Consider the following 11,371-nt stretch of genomic DNA (forward strand, 5'->3'; position numbering starts at 1 on the left):
TGGGACAAGATAGAAGGAATAGAACTTCCTGTCACCAAGTCGCCATGGCAGGAGGGGAGTGTCACTGTAAAAAGAGACTGTATCTTCCTTCGCCTTCACTATCATCCGCAAGTCTCCCCTACCAACGAAGCCCCAGGCGCTATAAGAGACAACCTACTTCTGGCACCCCTTCCCCGAAACCACGAGGGCCGATGGAAAGCCCAAGCTCAACTAGAACTAGAAAGCATGCAGCAGCTGATCAAGGCGGTCTATACGGACGCAGCGGACTACGCTCGGGCGCACGCAGTGACGGCCGCGGTCCCGAACACCCAAGAAGTACGTGCGAGCCTCAATCTCCGACAAACGACTACCTTGCAAGTAGAGGAAATGGCTATCACGCTGGCCATCGTCCGCACAGATGCCACCACCATCAATACGGATTCGCAAGGGCCGTGTCACTCCTTCGTTCAAGGAAAAATTTCAACTACCGCGCTGAAACTCCTTCAGCAATGACCATCGCTGCACAGTACGCCATCATACGGACACCTGTTCACTCAGGACTCCATGGGAACCTCGTAGCCCACACGAATGCCACGGAGTTAGCCGGCCGGGCACCGCGGGACGACCAGTAGATGATTGACCAAGCGATGGTTATTTACCAAGTGACCATCCAGCACTAAAGACTAGCTCACAAAATCTACCCATCGGGACGCAGCTCCCTCACCAAATAACAGGAGACGACCATGAGAAAGCTTCAGACCAAAACTTTTCCACAGCCAACCTGCCCTACACGCCATGTTCTCTGTCCTTTACGTTTCGTCGTGCCCTCACATTGTGGGGCCGGGCTTGCTCTACGAAACGGTGAGGTCATCTCAGTTTAGCCACACGCTATAAATACTTCTTAATTCCTCTTACGAGCAGTGAGAGAGAGGTCTGACCAACTCTCACCCTGAGGAGCAGCTCGGCTGGTAGACCCGGCAACAACGGCAGGAAGATCAACCGGGATTCTGGGCTGAGGACACAGCCCACCGTGCGAAATTCCTGGTTTTTAATAAAAATTTATTTCTCCTCCTCTTCTGTACCGAAGCCGAGGGATCACGCCTGGTTCAGGTGACGAAACCCGCCTCCTCTTTCTAATGCGTTCGTATTCTCAAGACCCTCCTCGCACTTTCCGGGTGCTATCTATCGTCTAACCGTTTTCCTGCCTACCTGGGTTACGTAGTTCGTGGTCGAATGGATGGGTAATCGGGCTGTAGTAATGAGGTAACAGGGCTCGAAACCAGCCATCGGATCAACTTGGGTGACTGAGTATATGCCAATGTGTACAGACGTGTCGCTCTTCAAGGAACCTCTTTCACGCCGTCATAGACCTCTGTGACGTGGCACTGATTAGGTATCGCTGTTTGAAGAAACTATTTGACGCGGATTTAGAGTACTGGGTATGCGCCATTCGGTCTGTGCTGGTCTACAATGGACCTCCTTGAATGCCAACTTGAGTGACAGTGCAGGTTCGAGTGGGTGTCTGTCGCTATTTAATGAACGTCTTTGACGCCAACTTGGGGAACTAGTAAAGCTTTTGCTTGGGCTAGTTGGTTCATGCTTGAATGTGTAAAGGCAAGGCGCAAAAGACTAGGACTAAAGAAGGACAGGACCGGTGCCACTCGCGACTGGCAAGCTCAAACGGCGATCAGGTTGACGCACAAAATGGCATCATCGGTGCGAAAGCTTTGTTGAAAGAAAGGGCCCAATGTTGAAAAAAATGTTTTCCCCTAGAGTTGGACAGTTCGTGGAAGGGTTCTGCCCTCGGTCGCACACACCAAGGGGCCCGTCATCACTGCGGGGCTCCTGCCAGACCGACAATCGCACGAGACAACCATAGCAAATTAGGAATCCCTCCTCCGTTACGGTTGAGCAGGGTCTTTCGAGCATCCTTTTCGTCAGGGGTGGTACACGCCAACCACGCCGTAGCCGTAACCTAAGCAACCATAACAGGGCCTATACATAGACTTAGAAAAAATGAAAATAAGATCAAAGTCCCACGGTCAGTACCCTAGCAGCGTAACCTTCCGGACGCTTTAACTAACTTGCGCGGAGCAGCAGTCATGGACCCGTGCTTTGCGCCCAATTGACAGGCAACAAAGGACAAAGTGTTTGAGGTTGTAAGTGCTAAACCCAGATTGCCAGTATGAGGACCATTCTAGATAGTCCATAACGCAGAAGAGAAGGAGTCTTGCATGTCCCTTTCTTCGTCATTTATTTATTTGTTATTTATTTATATTTTTAGAAGACGAGGAACAGGTTCTTATGCTGTCCTCTTCCACCGTCCCCATGGGGGGTATGTGGCATTTGCACAGACGATCATCATCTTCTGCTTCGTCCACCGTAATTCCGCACCTCGGAAGAAGTCCACCGCGTCTCAGACCGATTTGCGATAGCAATTATATGGACACTGCAGGCGAATTTTCCTCGTCGGCATTGCCGTGAAACTCTGCATATACTTCGGCATGTCTTTTTATTTATTTATTTAAATATATGTTGCAGACCTCAAATTCAGGCATTGAGTAAGGGGGGGGGGTCAGTACACTGAAAATACATAGAATATATAACATACATAAAAGAGTAGCACTTTACATAACCCAACCGTAACTACAACCGAGGTGCAAAAGAATTAATTCCCGGAGCATTGCTAAATAAAGGTAATATAACAATAAGGAAAATATTCACACCGAGTATTTTCGATCTAGTATGAAAGATAAAAGAAACTGTACTAACGCGCCGTAGCGGCATAACGGTAACCATGGTGACATAGCGGTACTAACGCGACACTGGCCTGCAAAACATGGTATATCGCATATAACTGTGCTATGTGATTGCTCATGCCGTATATGCCGGTATTATTGCTACACTATGCAATCACGAAAGTTGCTCATACCAGGTCTTACGTTCATGGCTAAATTATTCCTTATAAATTTTGAGAATGGCAGCCCACAAACAAATGCTGACACTCACAGCGCATGCCTTTTATCCTAAGTCTTAAGTAATAAAAATAATACAATACTTACGTTCCAAAATTACGAACATATTAAGAGAAGTATCTTGCGCTAGATTTCGTTAAAACAAATTCCAGCCAATCATGATTCTCGACATACTACTTGTCAAGGCGGCTGGCCATGGCAAAGTAGTACTTACGAAGCTCTGTTAATTCGGGTACTGGTGTCACTGCGCACAAAGCTCGGTCCGTAACAAGAAAAAAGGTTTGCCAAAATGGTAACTGTTTCCAGTATCACCACATTAATGAAATATGATGAGCAAAACGTGAACAAGGTGAATGCAGGAGCCAACGTTTCGACAAGTGGACTTGTCTTCCTCAAGGCGAAGAAGACAAGTCCACTTGTCTTGAATTTCCATTTCCCGCATTCCCCGTCTTTTCAGATTAATGAATGGCATTTACGGCGGCCTTTCAATGCTTTACCAGTGTGAAGTTTCTAATATTCATCGTCTCGACCCATAATGGACCACAGGCGAACATTCTAGTTCCATCAATGTGAATACTGTGTCATTTTACATGCATAATGATAGTTGAATGTAAACACTCGTTCAATGCATTCATTACAAGTCTTACAAACTCACCGGCTACAATTCGTAAATTCCAGTATGCGCCTTAAAGCAACAACTTCGGAAGTGATTTAATGAATCTCTTAATAAGTTCAACACGTGTTTCGATTTCTCGTGCATGTCCTGCTCTCTGAGTAATCCACGTCGACAGAAAAAAAGGAATAAAATGTAATACAATTAAGCTTATTGTGAGAGGTCGTAACGCGGCATCACATTTCCATTGCCATATACTCGATTCGAAGAACAAAGCTTACTGAATCTGCATACAAAATGCCAAACATTCGTCCGCACTTGCTTTAAAAATAGACAGGTGATAAGCCAGCGTCCATTTTTTTTTTCTTTTGCCACTTAGGTCACAAGTGCAGCTTCAGAACACAAATCTGCGTTTCCCTAAATATGACAACCTTCTACAGCTCTCCAATGAACCGCCTTTCGGGCGGCGTTGCATCGACTCAAACAAAAAATTAATGAATTAATTAAACAGCGAACCATGCCTCAAGCCGTGCCACTACAGAGTGGCTAAACCAAGTTCGGCTGAGGCTTTCTAGCGACGATATGTAAAACTTCCTGTGTACCCGCGAGCAAGCTCATTGAAAAACAAGGATCCCGCGACCACTACCACGCTCTTCTCGATCGCAATGCCCAGATCCCGGCGACCCATTCAAAGGCGACCGAGAACGCCGACGCTTAATCCCGGCCTAAAGTGTTCTTTTTATTTTTCGTCTTGCTTTGGCGGCAAAACCAAATTCGCAAGGAAAAAGAAGAAATGTCAGACACGCTATTTCGCGTTTGTGTTTTCCTGCAGATTTTCTTGCACTGCGTGTTGCGGGGAAGTGATCGCCCGCCGAATGTTGCGATCTGTAAACGTCTGGCGCCTGTCGAAGCAGAAGCTAGGCGCGCTGATACAGCCCCGTTTTATTTTTGGTCGCGACGTTCTGTCCGATCCTTCGACTGGTTCCCTCACAAGGGCGCCCGTGGCCGCGCCGCCTAGCGTGCGCTTTAACGCCAATATGCCCGCCGACAGACTCGAAATGAAGCGCGAGTCCTCACTCTAGACCAAAGTATGTCTACACTTTACTTTTTTCTTGCCTTTTTTGAGGGCTGGAGAATGTGGGGGTGGTACTGCGTTCTTTCTTTTTTTTTTCTTACTGCAGCCAGAAAGCCTTCCTTCGGACTTCCAGCAAAGCTCCACAGCTCGTCGCCATTGCCTGTCAATGACGGGGGTCCACTTTGCGCGGATTTTAATTGTTTATTTGGCCGCTTGCTTTCTGGTGGGTGGTCGCTCGCGTGCCTATGCCTACTTAGCTATGCGCGATGTTGCTGTATATGAGTCGGGCACAAAGCAGAGAGATGTTAGAGCACGGTTGGCTGGAGTGGATGCCGGTGGGTTTCAACATTCAGGACGCAATCTGGATTCCGCAGGAAACTGAACAAAAAGTGTTGCAGTTTTTGCATTCGACCCGCCGCGGTGGCCCAGTGGCTATGACGTCACGCTGCTGAACTCGAGGTCGAGGATTCGATCCCGGCCGTGGCGGACACGTTTCGATGGAGCCGAAATGTAAAAAAAGAAAAGAATGAAGAAAGACAAATCCAACCTTAGACTTAGATTTAGAGGCATTTAAAAAGAAAACTCCAGATGACCAAATATAATCCGGGAGCCGCCTCCCACTACTGTATGCCTCATAATTAGATCGTAAGTTTACAAGACCCTTCATTTTTTTCTTTCTATGTTTTTTTTTGGGGGGGGGGGCGTTCGTGTACGTGAAACTTTATTTATATCCGCCGATCTGTAAAGGTCAAAACAAATTGGAAGCTCATCAACTCGGTATAGGTATTTTTATTCATTGCCTTATTAAACTTTTGATGTTCTTTTACATGTATACGTTTAAATGGTCCCAGCTGACGTTAGCCCTGATGTTAAAGAATAACAGCGGTGCTATATACGTACAATTATGACGCCTATACGGTGTTCAATCACAGGTCCTCTGCTGCCAGCAAAAAAAAAAGTTGTGTTGATTACCCGGTTAACTACAGAATAATAATTAAGAAAATCTAAGTTTGAATTCAGGGCATGTCTTCCTATGGGATGTTCTTATTACGCTCTAAATCAACACTTTCAATCGTTTTCATTGCGGTATGTACTGGGTAACTATTATTTTTTTCGCGCGTAATACTAAGAAGTACAGCGTGAGGGCGGATCCGCTTGCCTCACCCCAGCGGTCCCAAAAGTTATTTTTGATGGTACTAATCTCCACCGATTTGTGGCCTCAGAGATTCGCGCGCGCTGGCATGCGTAATCTCGGAGGTCATAGCTCATTGTGTGACAAGGTATGGCAAGCTGTCGGAATTGGGAATAGTCGCTGCTGAAAATTGTAATGCAGAGGGACAAATTTGGGAAATTCGGGCTTCCATTCTTTTTTAATACGCGATTATATAAAAGTCATTGTTAAAACAATTGAGGCAATAAATATAGATTCCGCTTCATCAGTCACTAGAGTAGAACTTTTTTTCTCAAGTGCCCCAAATTTCGTTAAAATCGGCCCGGGGGTTATCTCAGAGAAGCAATTCTGCGTTTTACATGTATTTGAATAGGCGGTGTTGGAGCTGGGGCCGAACTAAAGCTTCCTCTTAAGGCCTGCACCCCCCCCCCTCCTTAAAGAAAAAAACGTTTTACCGTGAGTGGGTCTTACAGGAGGCAGCCTTATGGCTATTCACTGAAGCCTCAAACTGCGGTCATACTGCTATGCAAATAAATGCAACTGGTGAACGACTATAAACGCATCTACAGACTCGCCGACCGATTCTTCGGACATACATGGACTGGTGCCGTAGTACAGCGGCATGCGTGTATTAATCGGCATGAGAATGTGCGCCTGTCACTTAGCAAAACATTTTTTTTTATATTTTCATACGCCAAAGTAAGGGTTGGCCTTACGCGAGTAAATACGGTAATGCATGCATCTTACAGCATTTCACTCGGAGATCACTGCGTATGGTCACGGTCATTCCGTTGTTAGGGAACCACTCGAAGTGTGCATCAACTCGGGTGGGTATGCGGAGGAAGAAGAAGAAGAAGAAACTTTAGTAAAGAATAGTCCGGCAGGTCTTGATGTGGTGGCCTCAGGTGACGGCTCGAAGTTCTTGGACTCGAGCGGCATCTTCGGCTTGCCGGACGGCCCAGAGCCGGTCTGCCAGCTCTGAACTTCTGATAGCCGCCTCCCAGCGGCGGCGACGCCTACGGAGAAGGTCCCCGGCGGCTCCCGCATCCGGGGCGGCGTCGGGAAGAACGGAGCTCGAGCCTTCTACTCTGGCAACAGCCGCGATTATGGACGCGTCGCCAACGGAGCTGCTTTGATTACCGTTGTTGCCGCTACACTCCCAGAGCATGTGTCGCAGTGTTGCTCTGCGTCCGCATGTTTTACACGCGTCTGTTGGGTACAAACGCGGATAGCAGTGGTGTAAGATAGCGGGGCTAGGGTAGGTGTGTGTCTGGAGCAAGCGTAACGTCACGGCCTCGTTCCTGTTCAGTTTATCGTGTGGTGGCGGGAATCTGCGTCTTTCGAGTCTGTAGTGTTGGGTGAGGTCTCTGAACGTGGTTAGGCGGTCGCCCCACGCCCAGTGTGTTTCTTGTTGCTGTGTTTCTGTTGTAGTGTCCCGATCCGGCAGATCCGATGCCCCGCTCTCGGGGGCGGAGGCGGCCACATAATCAGCGGCGGCTCGGCGTGTGAGACCTCGAGCCGTGGCGTGGGCCGCCTCGTTTCCCGCTAGCGGAACATCGGTGTGTGCCGGGGTCCAGAGGAGGAAGACCGTAGAATTTTGGGGTTGTGAGGGCGATGACGAGTCGCCGTCGTCAGAAATTTGGAGTATGCGGGCCGCTTCCCGCGAGACACGACCGCGCGCGAAGCCGCGGATTGCCGCCTGCGAGTCGCTGATCACGATCGCAGCGTTCGGCACCGCGACGAGCGCTAGGGCTATCGCGGCTTCTTCGGCCGCCTCCGTGTGTCCCGTGGTCACCGTGGCGCTCGCGAGGCACCTACCCGAGCGGTCTACAACCGCTATCGCGTGCGCGCTTCTCCCTCCTCCATATCGCGCCGCGTCTACGTACACCGCCTCGTTGCTGTTACCAAACTTCTTCTCAAGGTCGCTTGCTCGTTTGTTGCGTCTCCCGGCGTGGTGCGTCGGGTGCATGTTCTTGGGAAGCGGCGGGATGATCAGGCGGTCGCGAACAGAGGCGGGAACCGCCATCTTTTCTCCATGCTGAGTGTGGTACGCGATGCTGAGCGACTCGAGGATGCATCGACCTGCCTTTGACCTGGATAATCGTTCGTATTGCGCAATGTCGTGCGCCTCGATTAACTCGTTGAGAGAGTTGTGAACTCCGAGCTCTAGAAACTTGTCGGTGCTCGCGTTGAGTGGAACGCCGACCGCCCTCTTGAAAGCCTTTCGGATCATGCATTCGACTTTGTTTTTTTCGGACCCGATCCACCTCAGGTAGGGGGCAACATACGTTATGCGGCTTATCGCGTACGCCTGCACGAGACGGATCGCGCACTCTTCACGCATACCATTGCGTCTGTTCGTGATGCGACGCAAGAGTCGTATGGTGTCATCTACCGAACGACGAAGTATTCGCACCGTCTCTCCGTTATGGCCGTTTGCCTGCAGGTGTAACCCTAGGATTCTAATTTTCTCTACGTGCGGTACGGGAGTACCATCTGCCAATGTAATGCGTATTTTGGAATATTCCCGTTCCTGTTCGCGCAGGGTTTTACGACCTCTCCTTGTGGGTTTGTAGAGTAAGAGTTCGGACTTGGTAGCCGAGCACTCGAGGCCCGTTCCACGCAAGTAATTCTGAACCGCATCTACTCCTGCCTGTAGCGTTCGCTCGACGTGACCGTCACATCCCCCTCCGGGAACCCAGAGGGTGATGTCATCCGCGTAGAGACTGTGATGTAATCCTTCTATTTCTGTTAATTTCTCGGGTAGACCAAGTAGAACTAAATTAAAGAGTAATGGTGATATGACGGATCCTTGTGGCGTGCCGCACGGACCCGTCTGAAATTCCGGTGATTCCTCGTCACCGACGACGACGCATGCGCGCCTGCCCATGAGGAAGTCTCTAACGTAATTATACATTCTTTGGCCTAGTCCTAATGTTCTAATTGTTTTTAAGATCGCTTCGTGCTTAACACTGTCAAAGGCCTTTTTAATATCTAAGCCTAGAATTGCCTTAGTGGAGCTGGTAGTGTCGTCTACGATCTGGTGTTTAAGTTGAAGCAATACGTCCTGTGCGGAGAGGTTGCGGCGGAATCCTAGCATGGTGTGCGGGAACGCGTCATGATCTTCGAGAAAGTCGGTCACGCGGGTGAGAACTGCGTGTTCCATGACTTTGCCGACGCAAGACGTAAGCGAAATCGGTCTTAGATTATCGAGCGTAACTTGCTTGCCAGGTTTAGGAATCATGATAACGCGGGCCCGTTTCCACGCTTCGGGAAGGGAACCCTCTCGCCAGCACTCATTGACGTAGGCCGCGAGTCGGGAGATTGACTCGTCGTCTAGGTTTCGGAGAGTCTTGTTGGTAACCCGATCCGGGCCGGGCGCCGATCGAGTGTTGAGTTCGACCAGGACTAACCGAATTTCCGATTCGCTAAATTCCGCGTCCAGTTTCTTGTTTGTGACGCCGTCGTACTCAGCGTACTGGATGCTTTCGGCTTTCTTAAAGTAACGGTCACGTATGGCGTCAAGGAAGTTATCGCCTTTATAATCTCTTAGGAGTCTACGAGTCTTGTGGCCTTGAGCGGCCCGAGTCTCCTCCGGATCTAATAGGTGTCTAAAAAGGCGCCAAGCGCTCGCCCCGGTCATCTGCCTCTCGAGGCTGTTGCACGTGTCTTCCCATTGTGCCCTGCATACCTGAAGTGCGTGTTCTTCGATGTCTCTGTCTAACTGCGCTATGCGTTTGCGCAACGCCTTATTATGTCTTTGGCATTTCCATCTCTTTAGGAGGGCTCGCTTTGCTTCCCACATGTGTAGGAGCCTGCTGTCAATTATTTCGAGGTTCGCCTCGGGCGGAACCTCGCTCGTTGCTGCACCTACGTCCCTTCTGAGCGTCTCGGTCCACTCGTCTATGTCCGTAATTTGCTTATCGCCTCGCCCCGCTTCTTTTCGTTTCTTGCGGAACGTGTCCCACTTCACGAGCTTGAGCTTACGACCTTTGCCCTCAGGGTAAGTACCACGACCGCTCGGGCCCGTGCCTATCGTTATCTCGATCAGCGCATGGTCGCTCCCCAAATCTTCCTGCGTGTTTTGCCAGTGAGCTGTTGTTACATTCGAAACGAACGCAAGGTCTGGTAACGTATCGGCACTCACGCTGTTCCCTCTGCGTGTAGGATCGGCGGGATTCGCGATCAGTGCAAGCCTTTGGTCTTGCGAGTCTTCCCAAAGGTGTTTGCCCTTGGGTGTTTCTCGGGTGTAGCCCCAGGCTCCGTGGGGCGCGTTAAAGTCGCCCGCAACAAGTAGAGGCTCGCCGCCGGAAATCGCGCGCGCGGCCCGCAGTAGGTCCCCGAATCTGTGCTGCAGTGTGGGTTTACTATACACGTTAAGGACGAAAAGTCCTCGGCCGCTCTTAGGGATTAATTCTACGAACACGTGAGGGATATTTACGCAGGCAAGTTCTCGCTGCGCCACAGTGACATTACGCCGAACGAGCACGGCGGCGACCGGCAACGGGCGTGGCGGGGGAGACGGCCGGCGCGGCACCATCGCCCCCAGCCCAGCGCCGCCCGCCACGCGGGGTGTAGCCCGTTTCCTTCTTTGCCTGCTCTCCGTCGCGGTCGCGTCTATGGCTTTGTAGCCAGCTAGTTTAACCGGATGGTTTGTCTCCTGTAAAAGGATCACGTCTGGTTTTGTCTCGCGGCTGCGTATGAATTGCTGGAGATTCCCCCGCTTCCTCCTGTAGCCCCGGCAGTTCCACTGCCAGATTGTGTATTGTTGTTTCCCAGTGTTAGTGTGCTTCGTTGCGTGTGTAGCCATGGTGATGCCTGTATTTAATTTAACCCGTCACTATCGAGGCGACTTGGTTGCTGCTGCGGTTGCAGCTGCGGTTGCGTCTCTACGTCTGTGAGCGTGTTTTGCTGCTGCTGATTGTGTTGTTGCTGTCTAGCGTATGGCTTGCTCATTGTTCTGATTGGTCTGCCTGCAGCTGGCGACAGCCTCGTTTCTATGTCGTCTATGCGCACCAAGTGCGCTGCGAACATTTGTGTTATTTGGTCAGAGAGCTTAGCTAGCGCGGTATTGAACATTTCGTTCATAAGAGCCGTCTGTGTTGTAAAACGTTCCTCGAGGCTCTTCTCAATATTGTCCACACGTTTCTGTAGTTTCTCATAACGGCCGCATCCCTGTTTGCTGTCGGGTCTTGCGGGATCTAGTGCGATCCTTTTCGCGGTAACTGGTCGATCATCGCGTTCATCCGCCGTCTCCCTCGAGCTGCCCTCGTTGTCCGTGACCATCCCGGCCGGCTCAGGCCGTGATGGAGTCGGGGATCGAGGCGCTGAGGTCGGCGGCATCGTCGTTTGACGTTGCGATGGTTGCTGCGGTTGTGGAGCCTCGCCTTTCAATTTGATATTCTCCTCTCTAAGGAGCGCATTTTCGCGTTTAAGCTCTGCAATTATCAATTCTAATGGCTCTAGACGTTGTTTTAGGACTCGCTCTATCGCTCGCTCGAGCTCGTTCCCACCGCCGCCGCCAACAGCGGGCCCGCCAGAGCGGCCCGCCGAAGCGC

This window comes from Dermacentor albipictus, chromosome 10 (assembly GCF_038994185.2).
Source record: "Dermacentor albipictus isolate Rhodes 1998 colony chromosome 10, USDA_Dalb.pri_finalv2, whole genome shotgun sequence".
Classification (NCBI taxonomy): domain Eukaryota; kingdom Metazoa; phylum Arthropoda; class Arachnida; order Ixodida; family Ixodidae; genus Dermacentor; species Dermacentor albipictus.